Below are 11,152 nucleotides of genomic sequence, written 5' to 3'. Positions count from 1 at the left end.
TGCTTGGGAACCAACAATTGTTTTCCTAATTTTTGGTACACAAAAAAATAATCATGTTGTTGAACTTTCAGTTATGACTGAATAAATACAATCAATTTCTCCTGCTAATTCTTATCAAATCATATAAAATTTGCTTGCTAATTATTAGGATGTTCATAATGTGTGTGCATGCATGTGTATATGTGTTTGTACATGCATGTGTGTGTGTGTCCCCTGAGGCAGGGTGTTCTGAGGCACAGATGTTTTACCATATGAGTTTATAAGTGAAGCTGCATTTGAAGAAGCTCACTAAACAGGACAAGATTAAATCCCTATGCAACCGATTATTTGAAAGCTGTTTTGCAGCAGTATCAGATAAAGCTGTGTTACAGATTCCACCATTTACTAAACGCAGGAAATGACCAGGGGTGAGTTTCCAGAAAGCGATTGAACTTGGCGATTTACTTTAAGAATGTGTTTTTACGCCAGTTTCCCAAAACCATTCTTATCTTTCAAACTTATGAACGAGTCCCTAAGTAGCACTTACTTCACACCGCCCCCGCGTTTGTGCAGAACAGGGTATGCCAGTCGAAAACTGAACCACCAATTTACATACATTTCTATATTATTAAGCCACAAAAGTGTCGTTATGTAACTAATAATCATAGAATCAAACAACAAAGATGTATTTACACAACATGTATGTAAAAAAATTTAAATAGTTAATAATAATTTGTAATTGCTGTCCATTGCATGCCAAGCCAACCTATAAATAAGTAATTAACCTATTCTAATAACCTTTAGAAGCAATCAAGCAGCAAGCATGGCAAACCAACCACACAAAACATGGACGTTCAGCGTTTCTGAGGTCTCACTGTTTCTCAATTGTATTGTGGCATGGTGTGGGAAAAAGAGGCCGCAGACAAGTCCATTCTTATCAAGAACAGAGGTTTTATTCTCACCTCGTAAGAAAATTGGCCCTCACAGGCACAATCAGATCAAACTCGAGGCCTCAAATAGCTTGGCCTTGCACATGAAACACAGGGGGAGGTCATGAAGACGACAATGTTACACATACATGGAGGAGGAACTCAGATAATGCACATGTACATAAAAAATGGACCAGGGTGACTTAACTAATAACACACAATTAATAATCATTAATAACACTATACAGACATAAACACCACATAATACGCATAACAAGGCCGGAGCAGCAAGGGCTCATGGGTAATGATGTCACCCTCTGGCATCCCCCATTGGCCCGACGCTACAGTATTCAGAAATGCTGATGTTGAATCTTTATACATCGCAAGTAGAGATGGGACCGATCTGATACAATATCAGTATCGGGGCCGATATTGACATAATTTAATGTATCGGATATCGGGTGATTGCGGCCGATCCACTTACTGATCCATTTTCCAGTCCGCAGCTTGAGCTTGAGTTCTGGGTGGGTCATGGACAGCTTGTAAAAAAAATCAATAGGCTAATCTTCTAATTTTGTACTTGTCTTTTATCTTGAAAAAAGACAGAGAAGCACATGCCAGGGCTCGAGATCATGTCATGATCATAAATATTAATTTGTGAGTAACATAATTATTTCAGCATTATTTATGAGTGAAGATTTTTTGTAATTGGAAAAATATTCACCTTTTTCTTTTGAGTTTGTATTTTAAAAGTTAAACAATATGCTGTAGCTGTCACGTTGAGGACCCCGGCCCCTCCCTTTTGGGCGTGTGTTTACGTTGTCCATGTGTAATCGTCTGCGTCTGTGGATCTGTGTGGTTGTGGTTGTGTCTTGTGATAATCCGTTCCACCTGTGGCGCTATACTTGTCTAAAATAAAAGTGACGTTCTGTTGCCAAAGCCAAGGATTGCGTCTCGTCCTTCGCCGCTCCACCATCGTCACAGTAGCTCCCACTCACATGTTCGTCTCTGCCCCCTGTCATTAAGCCCCCAGAGCACTGCGCACTGTTTTTTGCAGTAATTTCAATAGCTTATAAACGGTCCATCTAAGACCACTAAAGAAGTTGTATTACATTAAATGCATCCTAAATAAAAACCTACAACTGGGTACCAATCTTGCACCAATGTGTGGTGGTCAGTTTTTGTCAAATATTTCTTATAAGCTTTTAAATAGCTTTTAAACAGTCCATCATAAGTCCACAAAACAAGGTTGTTGATTAGGATGCACTTAATGTACTATAACTTGTTTTATGCTCTTATGATGGACATTTTAAAAGCTTTTGAAATATTTTTTAAATATTTGACAAAATGTGCACTTAATATGTATACAACTTGTTTTTATGAAGGATCATTTAAAAACTATTGAAATTGTTGCAGAAATACAGAGTGTGCAGTGCTCTGGGGCCTTTACGACCGCCAATTTTGTTCAGTAATTTGTAGATGGTGACAGTAATACATTTAAAATAATATGTCTATTTCCAAATATGCGAACATGAAGCCAACATAACCACAGTTACAAGAAAGAGAAAGACATCAGTCATGTTGGATGGCAGAGATCCTAAATAACAGCTGATCTGATGTGAGTGTTGCAGTGCTTATTAGTTTGTATATTAGTTTGGACCTACTGGCTCCTTGAGTAATTTTTTTGTCTGGAGCCCAGCATGTGAACCAGTCTTGTTGCCATGGTAACCACCAATTGTTTACCGTTTTAATTTGTTATAACCTTTGTACTATGACGGGCAGGGGTGAGCAACGAAAAGGAAGCGATCACGCCAAGTCTCAGGGAAAAATGATGGTTTAATAGAAAGTGTGCAAACCTAAAACCCGTGCACTATCTCCAAATTAAGGATATAATGACCAGCGGTCAACTGGTACAAAGACAAGACATATATAGGCAAACAAACGACCCTCAGGTGAGACGGATCACGGGCTCCGCCCACCTGAGGGACGCACATGACGTCACCAAACAACAACAACAACAACAGCCGCTGTGGACGGAGGCGGCCGGTAGGGGGCCGCCTCACCGTGACATGTACTGTATAAAACTGGGTCGCAACTTGAGAAAATGTGGGTCGGGGCTGAGACCAGTCGAGAACCCCTAAACTAAAGAGCCCTTATATCGCTATTTGTATCGGTATCGGCAGTTATATATCGGTATCAGATCGGAACTGAAAAACACTGGATTGGCCCATTGTCACGTTGAGGACCCCTGCCCCTCCCTTTTGGGCGTGTGTTTACTTTGTCTGCGTCTGTGGATCTCCGTGGTTGCGGTTGTGTCTTGTGCTGATTTGTCTCACCTGTGGCTCGTCTCGTCATCACGTGGGGTTGATGTGGTTTGTCTACTTAATGTGCGTTCGCGCAGTGTCCTGTGCTCGTCGTTGTCTGAGTCTACGTGTTTCTGCACGTTATTCGTGTTATACATGCACTGTCTGCGCTTCACTGACCCATGAACGTCACAGAACGACAAGCCGTAAGAGAGAGACACTATGCCAGGCTATGCCACCAGGCCGAAGAGGGGCAAGCACCACAGCAAGCGGCACCACCATGCCTCTTCCTCCCCCCCGCACCACGAAGCCGCGGTGTCGCTCGTAGAGATGGAGCGGGGCCCGGTGTGTGCGTACTTACTGGAGACGGCTCGGGAGTCCTCCATCCCCGAGCTGACGGACGTACTCCACAAGGGAGTTGGAGAGAATTTGGAGAGAGCGACACCCCTCTACTTCCCGCTCCCTCTCACCTCTGAGGGTGGGCGCCTGCGTGATCGGTGCAACAGACACAACCCCAGAGAGCGAATTTGGGAAGGATTCCGAGGATGAGGACTACCCTCCTTCCGTGTGCTCTGCTCCCACCGTGGACTACGGTGGGGAGGAGGAGGAGGAAGAGGACTACCCTCCGTCCGTGTGCTCCGCTCCCACTTTGGACTACGGTAGGGAGGAGGAGGAGGAAGAGGAGGAGGAAGAGTCCTACACGGAGGAGGAAGTGGGGTCCTACACAGAGGAGGAAGAAGAGAGTCCTCCCCCCTCAGAATACTCCGCTGGGACCGTCAAGGGGAGGAGGACTCCTGAAGAGGATGTGTCCCCCAAACCATCTGAGGCCAGCACCATGGACTACTCCCGGGGTGAGAGCCCGGCAGAGTCCATGAAGTGGAGCCTGAGCGGCGAGGAGGAGGAGATGGAGACCGAAGGGGACTACCATACGGCCCACCGAGAGGAAAGACCAGTCGCGATGCACCTGGAGCGTCCGCCAGCCGCGCTGTGCCCGGCACGTCCGCCAGCCGCGCTGCACCCGGTGGAGGTTTTGCAGCGAGGGCAGGAGGAGGACCACCCACCGCAGCACCAGCAGCTCCCGGTTTCTCTCCCCTGGCCACTCTCCTCCTGGCGCATAGCTTGGCACCTGTTTCATGTTTGTCTGTTCCAGTGTTTGTGTGTCTTCCCGTATGTCTGCCTAACCCCCTTTTCCCTTTTGTTCCTCTATGTGTAAACGTCCCTGTTTGTGTGTTCGTACAGGTCCCAGTGTGTTTGTCTAATGTGTTTTCCCCGGTCTTCCCAGGGAAGGTGTTCTAGGCGGTTCGTGGCGGATTCTCCACCAAGGGCGGTCATCTCCCAGATGCAGGACCGAGCGCGTCGGATCCGCCTATCGATGTGGGTTCGGGGCACTTGGTCCTGTTGGCACCCCGGGACGGATAGTGCCCTTGGTGGGGGAGTCTGTCACGTTGAGGACCCCGGCCCCTCCCTTTTGGGCGTGTGTTTACGTTGTCTGTGTCTCCTAGTCTGTGTCTGTAGATCTCCGTGGTTGCGGTTGTGTCTTGTGCTGATTCGTCTCACCTGTGGCTCGTCTCATCACGTAGGGTTGATGTGGTTGTCTAGTTAATGTGCGTTCGCGCAGTGTCCTGTGCTCGTCGTTGTCTGAGTCTACGTGTTTCATAGTCACAAGTCGGTATTGATTACAGGACAATCTTAGATGGTTTTATTTTAATAGTTGCGGAGGAGCTAACTACACTGAAAAAATTATTTGTTGAATTTTCTAAATTTTTTCATGACTATTGCAAACTATAAATTTATATATTTTTATTTTAATATTTAATTAAATAAAATGTTTACTTCTAATTTAAATAATTCAAGATCATTTTGCCCCATTATAATTGCTAATGTTCATTCACAAATTATGATTAAATCCAACTACATCAAAGTTGAAATTACTTTGTCATTAGTGGCAATTGATGAATTAGTTAGTGTAATTAACAAATTAATTGATTAGTGTAATACCACCCTAATAACTACTTTATGTCATGGGGAGGGAGGCACGACGAGCAGGTATCTTCAACATGCAACGTTTATTGTACAAAACAACGAACAAAGTGCGGCGCATATAGCGCAAACACTTCACACAGACACTCACATGGCACGATCTTCAGACAAAGACAAGCACAAGACATTGCGCAAACGCACATTAAATAGGTGAATAACACATACCCTCATGATCACGAGACAAGGCACAGGTGAGACTAACGAACATGCTCACAGACGACCCACACCCACGGAGTTACAAACATGGACATAACGGCATGCAGACAACGTAGCGACACACCCACAAGAAGGGGGCGGGAGCTGTCACCGTGACACTTATATTTTGTAACGTTTCACAACTGGGAGACGGACGCAAATGTGAGAGGTAACTCGATTTATTGAGAGAGACACTCAGCCTCTTGGAGACTAATCGTACCGACCCGTACCACACAGGAGCGGCGAGGCATGTTAAACACAAGACAACTCTGATTTAACAGACAAGCAGTACGACTCGGAGCCTCGTATAGGCCAACCGTGCCGACCCAGTGACAACGCAAAAACACATCCAATGAACAAAACAATATACACACAGTGTTGTATAAAGTATTAGAGACCCATTGTAACGGAGCTCTCGTCCGTTCCATGTTTCACAGTTGGAGAATGAACCACGAGACAACCTCAGTTTTAAAGACTCTTTTTATTGAAACCCACAGGACTGCAGTTGGACCTTGTCAGAACTCTGAAACACAATAAACTGCTGGGATTATCTTGCACTATTCAGGGTGGCCAACTGATGGTGTAGATTATTACAATCATTCCATGCATTTTTGACTGTGTATAGTGTGTTTTGAAAAATGGTTCAGGGGTTTGTGGGTTTTTGTAGTTTGGTAGGAGGTTGTGTTGCAAGTGGACCATGCCATTTTGGATGTTTGAGCCAGGGGGAGAGAGGACCTGCTATGAGGGTTCTAGTTCTAAAAGGTCATTCCAACATGAATGTTTTATTATAAAATGTTTTATATTCATATTCAACTATTGCGTATATAATAAAATGTTTGATTTAACATAAAATAAAAGAAGGTAATTATAACCTGTGCATTTTAAACCTCCCCTGCGGGCGTGCCGGTCAGTGGTGGAACCCAAGACTAAATGTTTGTTAAGGCCAGAACTCTGAGGAGAGAGAGAAAGGAGCTGACTGGAAAAGCAGACGAGTGAGAGCCGGGTTGCTATGTGTGGGTGGAGGTGATTAGTTTATGTTAACTTGTTTTTTTTGTTTTGATTTTTGTGCATTCTTTATTACTGTTTCCGTGGAATATTACTTTATTACCGTGGAATCCACGGCACTCTACACGGTGGACTAACTAGAAATGGTATGGTGGAACTTCCGGTGCTGTTTTTTCAGTTTTTGCAAATGCCGTTCGGCTATCCTACAACACCCATACTTGAGTAAAAGTACAAGTACTCTATCAAAAAATTTATATATACATCACTTACAAATCAAAGATGTCAAAGACCACAAACACAAGTGTTCTGTATGTACAAACAATTAGCAACTTAAACTTAAAAACTGGGCTTAACACTTCGTACACAAAAAACAGATAACCTATGTCCCGCTACGTCATAGGTTTGACGCAGAAGTACAAGTTCGCCTTAATTTAGCTGAGAAAACGAGGTGTATTTCGGACGTAAAATCTGTCCGTCGGATTCTAAGGGTGAACCTATTACACTGTGTTTACCCCCAATAAATGCCCTTACCCTAAAACACTACACCTAAAACACTACACATTAGGTTAGTTAGCCAAGATATCGAACCTAACTAGCGCTTACTGACAGCTAAAGCTGGTGTGTCTACTGTGCGTTATATTTGTAACTTACACTGATGTGTTTCTTCAAGTTCGAAGGTGAATTTTTGAAGGCCAATATTTTACCTTCTTTAGGGAGGCAGAGATGGTACTTCATCCTATAGGAATTTACTTTCACTCCAGCAAACGCAAACACTGTCTCTAGGTAGGGCCAGGGTGGTCTCCTTCCTCATCTTCACTGCCACGATCACTCGATGTGGAAGGTGCCAATATATGTACATTAAAAAGCCAACAAGCTTATTATGCAGCACTTATGCTGCTCTTCTGCTGTTACCAGTGCATGAATTCCACCTTGTAACCGCGCGCGTGGCCAACATGCATGGGTGGAGCCACCGCGATTGCGTTATTTTTGCCGCGTGGACCCTTGTGGCAGTCACGACGTGTCAAGTGAACCTAGATTACGAAGCTCAAGTGTTCAGTGAAGGCAGCAGCAGAGTAAACGAGACGCGACCAGAGCATGCGCAGTTTTCTCATAAGACAACCTGATCGCTTGAGCCGGTGACAGCGCCAGCTAACATGTTTAGAATTGTAATGAGTAACTATACAGCACGTAAAAAATGTATCGGAGTAAAAGTATTAAACTGATGGAAAATATGTAGTGAAGTAAAAGTGGAAGTAGGAGAAAAAAAAAATACTCCAGTAAAGTACAGATACAGCAGTTTAGTACTTAAGTACAGTAGTGAAGTAGTTCTACTTCGTTACTATACAACTCTGTATGCACATACCACATACAGTAAACCAGGACATCAAGGGACTCACATAGGCACTGAAATCTGAATATCCAAACAAAACAAGAAGTAAAATTAAATGAAACAAAAAGAACAAACCCACAGGAGCACAGAATTACAGGAATGCAAATCTAAACTAACAAACCTGACGGATATGCAACCAAACCGAAAACCTAAGACACATCAACACAACCTAGGAAATACATGTATGCAGAAACACCGATGATATTAAACAGCCCTGCAAACTCAACAAACCAAAAAAACCAAGGACAAAAGCAATCGGCTACTTCACCTAATCCTTGGTGGCAGGGATTAAGAAAGACAGAAACGATAGGTGAGTACGACTCACTGACCAAGGACAAAAGACAAAGACTGTACCCAACCAGACAGATTAAACCTAATCACGGAGAAGAAGCGAGACTAAAGCACGGGTAACGGACAGAATGACTCATGCCAGGAGATCCAACATCAGGGAATATAACCAGGCTTAATCAACAGAGAAACTCAAAGCAGCTGAGTGACTTCAGTAACAGAACTAAGACAGAGGGCGGGGCTACCACTACACAAAGATGACTAAAACGTAAGAGACAGAAGGGACGGAATATGAAGACGTGCTTTTTCTTAGGCTAACAAACAAAACTTTAAACTTTTAAAAACCTTTATCAACAATAAAATTATAAAACAATAAAATACCCCACATTTTACAGTATATTCATCAATATTTCCATTTATATATTTTTTGTTCACAACTGAACACAATGCATCCATGCATGTATTACTGTGTCATACAGCATACTAGTAACTGAAATCAAAGCCAACAAGTACGAAAATCACTTGTAGTTCTTACACTGTACAAAAGACTGTTATTTATTTGTTCTGAGCCTTTAGTTATTGCATTTATTGGTGGGAGTTTCACCTGCATTCTTATATTCGACATTAGATGGCAGTGTTACTGCACCAATGTCCAGTTAGCATTTTATATAACGCCACGAAGTAGCGATATGTTACGGAGTCTGCCATTTCCAGCATATCGGGGCGACGGTGTAATACGATCTCTAACCAATTAATCGTGTGCGTTCATTGAAAGTAAGTGCTGTTATTTGTTACTGTTATTTACTATTTGTTATTGTGCATCTATCTCACAGAGTTTTCTGTCTGATGAGCGTTTAAGTATGCCTTTCTAGTCGTTAAAAGAAGCTAACAATTAGCCTTGTAGCATTGTTCCGCGATGTATAATCTATCTATGGCTCACGTGGTTTGGCTAAATATGTAGCATAATGCTTAAGCAATGTACTAGTCATGTTTAACTATACGTTTAGTTTACAATTATGTCTAGTATATTGTAGACATTTATGTTTATATTGTTCTTGTTATGCCTTACAGAAAATCCACACATACACATGTACAACACACTCGCACACAAATTCACCAATTCATATTTGGAGAATAAAGGAGTGTTAAGTGCAAGACTGGGCCAGCTCTCTCTCTCTCTCTCGTCATCTCAACTCACCTGGATGTATACAATTGCGATCCTAACCCGATCCTCTGTAGCGATTACAACATAGCCTAACTAGTTCACAGTCCTCCTTACATACACCTTTCATCTACATAAACAAAAAAAAAGATTAAAACTTTTGAGTCCTAAAATATTGGAACTGGCACATTAATGTAGAACCAGGGTTGCCATTTAACCTACATTACCACTTGACCTGCAATCATGGTAAGCTGGTCATGAATTACTGTTTAGTTTAGTTTGTTTGTCAAATTAATCATCAACAGTATAAAAACAATGGGACACAGCACAATATCAATTGCTAAACTTGTAAGTTAATGTAATTATGGCTTTATTTTCCTGTTATAAAGCATGTAATATGTTGTATACATAAAACTGCCTGCCTTTTCTTCCACATTCTGTTTTCTGGTAATGAGCCAGTCTGACAACAATTCTTTTATTAATAGTAATAATAAATTCTAAATTGCTTTACACTGTTACGAAGATTGCTTCTAGTAACATCTCTTACCCCTCTTAGGACTTGCAGACGATTTGCCATCTTCTGGCTAGAGACACCATGCACCCTTCTTCTCAAAAGTAGATGTCAGTTGAGGTGTTAGTCTGTCCAACTCTGCAAAGAAGTTCACTTCTAGTGGAAGCGTTGTGACCCGTTGAAATTCAGCATTAATCTATAAAAGAAAACATCATGTACAAATTAATATTGTTTTTATTAATGTTATTACATCACTGTTCACACACCACACATTGAAAGTGGTTTTGAACAATTTACCTCTCCAGCTGTAAAAAGAGCAGGCCATCTTGCTTTAAACTCTGCAACAGATGAACAGTTGTGTACCACTTCTTTTCTTTGGTAGGAGAATGTTGTTGTCATCTTCTCTCTTACTTTTGCTATATTGTTTCTTTGTTTGACAGCTTGGTCCTGAGGTCTTCAAGACTTGCCTCTGTCTCACCTACTGGGTGTGCAGGACAATAGTTGACTTCAGCCTTCTAGGGTTTTTTTGACATTTTTGGCTGGAAGGCAATACTCATTCGATTTGTTTTTTAAGGCATTTACAGTGATTTCAGGACAGTCAATGTTCCTGAGTTTTGTCCTGAAGTTCACATCTTGTATTTCAAACTTATCATCCAGGCATACTACCCCGTAGCAGAGTTCTCTCTCAGACATGGATACTTTTTGACAAGTACCTCTGCTACTTCTTCTATTTGGCTAATTTGTGAATATGCTTTATATTCAAAAATGTTTTCAGCTAGTTTCTCTAAAATGGCAGATTTTAGTCTAGGGCTTACTTGTAGTCTAGCGCCAATTTGTTTGTATGCTTCATTTCCACGCTGAAACTGCACCTCCACATTATAGGTGAAAGAAGGAATAGAGAATCCCGTGGCCAAATCGTTGATCTTAGACAGACTACAATTGAACGCAACCAAAATACAAGACGATAAATGAGATAGACAACACGGAGCAGAGCAGAAGGGCAACGGGATAAAACCATACACAAACAGAAGCGACCAGAGCAAACACAGAAACATAAACCAGGGATAACATGAAGGCAAGAAGATCAGGAAGGCAAGAAGACTCATGTACAGTGACCGACGACAAGGGTTAGAACAAAGGGGTTTAAATGCACAGAAACATGGAGGTGAAACGAGACGCAGGTGGGAACAGGGCATGGCAGACAGAGGAGAAAACAAGGGAATGAGAAAAATAGGCGGGACCAGGGAGGAGGGAGGAGCTGGATGTGACAGTTGGACTAGACTCTGCAAGAATAATTGTAGCTGAGTCTGAGGAGCTTGCGACTTCATCAGAAGTTGTTGGCAAACTGAT

Source organism: Brachyhypopomus gauderio, chromosome 2 (assembly GCF_052324685.1).
Source record: "Brachyhypopomus gauderio isolate BG-103 chromosome 2, BGAUD_0.2, whole genome shotgun sequence".
Lineage (NCBI taxonomy): Eukaryota > Metazoa > Chordata > Actinopteri > Gymnotiformes > Hypopomidae > Brachyhypopomus > Brachyhypopomus gauderio.
The sequence above is the reverse complement of the archived record's forward strand: the minus strand, read 5'-3'. Positions refer to the sequence as shown.